General features: G+C 45.8%; 1 pseudogene; it reads left to right on the forward strand.

The window, feature by feature from the left end:
* Nucleotides 1-418: 418 nt before the first annotated feature.
* Nucleotides 419-3825, forward strand: LOC103521626 (annotated as a pseudogene).
* The last annotated feature ends 707 nt before the right edge of the window (nt 3826-4532 follow it).

Genomic DNA, 4532 nt, shown 5'->3' on the forward strand with positions numbered 1-4532 from the left:
AGCCTAGCTAGCTGATAGTTTCAAAGGGTTCTCTCTGCTTGAAAAGAACAAGCACAAGTCCTCACAATGGTTGACTGCAGTTCAGGACGAGCCAATTAAACATGGCTAGAGACCATCACCCTGGTGTATGACTGACAGAAGAGATATTTTATTTTGTCATCACCTTTTGGCTATAGCTAAAGCCACTACAACAACTACAACCAAAGTACATAAGCGGTGTCATATTAAAGAAAGCTGTCCCTAATGGGCACCCGAAAATTATTCAGCAAGCTCTTTTGCTGGCCCTCCAGGCATCAGTTATTGCCTGCATGGGTGTCACATTACAACAAATACCTGTGTGGAAAGAATGCAGCCACTGTAAAAAAAAGCAAAAAGCTCATTTTCCGGTGTTATGATTCTCCCGTGTTTCTACTTCCAGATCTTGTTCATCCCAATCTTCGGTCTGACGGGTTTTCACATGGTCCTGGTAGCCCGGGGCCGCACCACAAATGAACAGGTCACCGGCAAATTCAAAGGTGGCTACAACCCATTTTCACACGGGTGCTGGCATAACTGCTGCTATGGCCTGTGTGGTCCCATGTATCCTAGGTAAGAAAGGCCTGAAGGTAGAAACACACTTCCATCACGTCACGTGAGCTCATGAGGAGTCAGAAATGTGTAGTTCAAAGTTTTCCTATAATATTGTAGAATGTAGATAATTTTGTTCAGGGGGCACGGTTGGTCCAGTGGTAACACGCTTGCTTGCCATGCAGAAGGTCCTCCTGGGTTCGAATCCCACCATCGACAAAAATTTGTACTCGTTTTTCGATTGCAAATATTTCAATGGGTTACTTTCAGGTGTTCTCGTGTTGACCCAGTACCTAAATGGGAAGTATTGTGTCTCTTCTCGCCCATCTGATGAGAGGCATACTACGGGATGGGCATGTGAGTCAATATAGTATGCAACGACGTATCAAAGCAATCGGCATACCTACACCCATTGCCATGAGTAGTCCGCTCCGGAGGTAAGTAGTCCGAGAGTGTTTCGCTCTAATGAGTCAATATAGTATGCAACAACGTATCAAAGCAATCGGCACACCCACACCCATTGCCATGAGTAGTCCGCTCCGGAGGTAAGAGTTTTTCGCTCTAGTGAGCCCTGGCTGGAATTCGAACCCAGCACCTCCGGGTTGAGAGTCAGTGCTCTTGACCACTCGACCTCAGAGGCGGGGCGCACCAACTATTTACTAGTAGTTGAATGAACTGTAGAAGTCTCTCGCCTAAAAGGTCCCTTGAGGCCTTATCAAGGGTTTATTTGCTCGAAAGGAGCGAATGTCCTGTTTGTGACAAACACTTCTGCCAGATTAAAGAAATGGCAAAGGTTTAGTACGAAGGGCATCCACTCGGAAAATGTTTGTGGCCAAAACCTAGATAGGGCTGATTGAGAAGCGTCGAAAAACGCTGACGCTGTCTGAACACGGGAAAAGGCGAAGAAGATTTTAGAGAGACCCATAACTTTTTTTTTTTTTCACTTTTATACACATTTCAGTTTCCCGTCCAAAAATGTGAAAGGGATGGTCGTCTAGGTACCCATTTTTTATATCTATTGATTGAATTTAATCACAGTACATATCGTATCAAAATCGTAGCGTATCGTAAAAGCGTAATAGTAAAATAAAAAATTAATGATCTTAATCAACATACTTCCTTGCTGTAATTTCCACACAGTAATATCAGTAGTTGCTAGAAGTCGATATCCCTTGTGTTTTTAGTTGACCTTTAAGACTCGTCCAGAAATGAACGCTACGCAAGCGTTGCCACACAATTGATGATTCTCATGAAAAATATAACTGTCCAAATGTATTTTTTTCGTAAAGATCGTCAAAAATAATAAATAATCCGAAAAGATTTTTTTTAAAAAAAGTATTTCTTCTCTAAGAAATTCGTCCCCAAAGTGTGCGCGGGAAAAATAATGAGATTCAAATTTTTAAAGCGTAGGGACGCTTGGCAACATTGCGTGGGACGTAACCAACCATGAAAAAAAGAAATTCCTCTGGCTCTTGCTAATCTGATCACATCGTTTTCTTTGGTTTTTGCGTTATGTATCTGCTAATTTGGCTGTTTTTCTGAGTATCCTGTGGGGGTGTAGTGGTCAAGGCGCTCGACTGGTTAACAGGAAGGCGTGGGTTCAATCCCAGCCGAGGTATGGAATTTTATCCTCAATATAATTTGAGAATTTGACCACAATAATAGTAGTAGCCTACTGCTGGAGTAAAGGGACTTATCAGTCCTATGCGAGCAGTAAAAATAAGCACTATTATTATCATATAGGTAGGTACCTACGTAGGTAGTGTTTACATAAAGCGGAACTTTGAGCAGGGATGTTTGGTATGTGGAGATCATACTATTCATATTATTCTTCTCGATCGAAATAAATGTGCCAGCCTACTTAGCTTAGTTGGTAGTGCGTCTGCCTTGTAAGCGCTAGGCCGCGGGTTCGATTCCCGCCCAGGGCGGATTTTATCCTGATGGGATAATGTTCGTTCTCGGAAACGGCTGGCTTTCTCCTATCCTGTCTTCCTTCTCTCTTCGAATTCGGGACGATAAGACCATAGCAGTTACAGTTCACTCTGTCAAACCCCTTAAAAAAAATGTACATGTACGAAAAAGTAACTACTTGAATAAGTGCATGATAAAAAAAAATGGAATGAAAATATCTAAATTTGAAAATAGGTATAAGTACCTAAGCTGATATTGAAAAATAGTGATAACAAAATGCGTAGATAGGTACCTATTCGATCTATTTGAGCCCCTAACCCAAATCCCTATGGTAATAAGCCCACAGCGCGTCGTACGATATTGGTAGATGACGTCATCTCAAGCCCACATTACCTCCCCTCCCTCCTACTACGAATACCAGGGGCCCCCTCGTGAACACGGTAGCCCCCAGCGGCGCTTCCTATCCGAAGGGGAACTCCTAAGGGGTAGCGGCGAAATGGCCCCTTATAGGATTAACAACACGGTGGATAACATCCGAGAGCTAGCGAGTTCGCCACAGCGGGGTATGTACCTCTGGAAGGATACCTCGCCAGGGGTACGCCCGCCCGCGCAAGCGTCAACGAACCAGTACGAACATTTCCGGAGTAATCCGACCAGTCCGACACAGCGGGTGTACTACCCCGCCTTGCGCGGCGGCGTGCAGGTGTTCCCGCCCGTCGTGCCAAGTCCGGGGACCCACCAGTCCCCCCAGGTCAAGCGCAAGGGCATGCCTCTCTCGCAGCCCCCGCTCAGTACGAACATTTCCGGAGTAATCCGACCAGTCCGACACAGCGGGTGTACTACCCCGCCTTGCGCGGCGGCGTTCAGGTGTTCCCGCCCGTCGTGCCAAGTCCGGGGACCCACCAGTCCCCCCAGGTCAAGCGCAAGGGCATGCCTCTCTCGCAGCCCCCGCCATCGGGGTCGCAGACCATCGACAATCGTCGGCGGCCGATGTCGTTCGTGCGCGCGCTGGAAATGTCAGATTCCATGGAGATGCCCCAGGGCCGGACGCAGCCCCAGAACACGCCGACCCCGGACCGCCAGAGTGTGTACGATATGAACTATGAGATATCCGTGTGAGAGGATCGAGCCGGGCCTGTGCCGAGAGTGTTCTACTTGTGAAGACAGCAAGTGAGTGACTTATGTCAGGTGTACCTTGAACCTTATTTACTTTACCGTCTGATATTATGAGCGATTTTTTGCAACCCAAATGAGCGCGCCCCGTTTATTGAACTCTAACGTTATTTGACGAAAAAAATGCATCTGTGCATGTGCAGAAACGAGTTTTCGTCACGTTATAAATCCGGTTAATGGGACGGCTAATTTTGGTTGCGAAAACTCGCTATAAGGGCTATTTCACATCTAGACTGCAACTTGTAGTATACGGCAATTTTCATGTTGAGGGCTACATAGTCTTATGGGCCTGTTCACACTTAAACTTCAAGTTCAAGTGTGAACAGGCCCATAAGACTATGTAGCCCTCAATATGAAAATTGGCGTATACTTAGGGTGACCATAATTTTTTAGCCCAAAGCGGGACGCGGTCCTTTTTGGACGAAGGGGGCAGGGTGAGGTACAAGCATATTTTATACCCACCTAGTTAGGTACCTATGTTACAACCTGCCTCTGCACTACACAGTCAATATACCTACAATTTATTTTCAAATATTTTGATACATAATATTGTACAATATTGGAATCGTAAAATGGATTTTTCCCGAGCTCCATTGCTTCTCACTGATTAATTTAGGTTCGGACAGCTAAATGCGGGACAAATCGAGAACTTTTGGGGCGATAAGCGGGACATTTTACGCGGTCCCCGAGAGGATTTCTCGGACAGCGCCGGACCAGAGGCTCCAAAGCGGTGAGCGTATGGTCAGCCTACGTATACTACAAGTTGCAGTCTAACAGATGTTGAAATCCCCGCCTAATAGGGAGAAGTAATACGGAAATAAGTTCCCTTCTCCGTGGTTGTTAAAAAAGAAATTTCTACTCTTATGGTAGCATCCTTCCCG

This window comes from Diaphorina citri, unplaced genomic scaffold (genome assembly GCF_000475195.1).
Source record: "Diaphorina citri unplaced genomic scaffold, Diaci psyllid genome assembly version 1.1 scaffold5605, whole genome shotgun sequence".
Lineage (NCBI taxonomy): Eukaryota > Metazoa > Arthropoda > Insecta > Hemiptera > Psyllidae > Diaphorina > Diaphorina citri.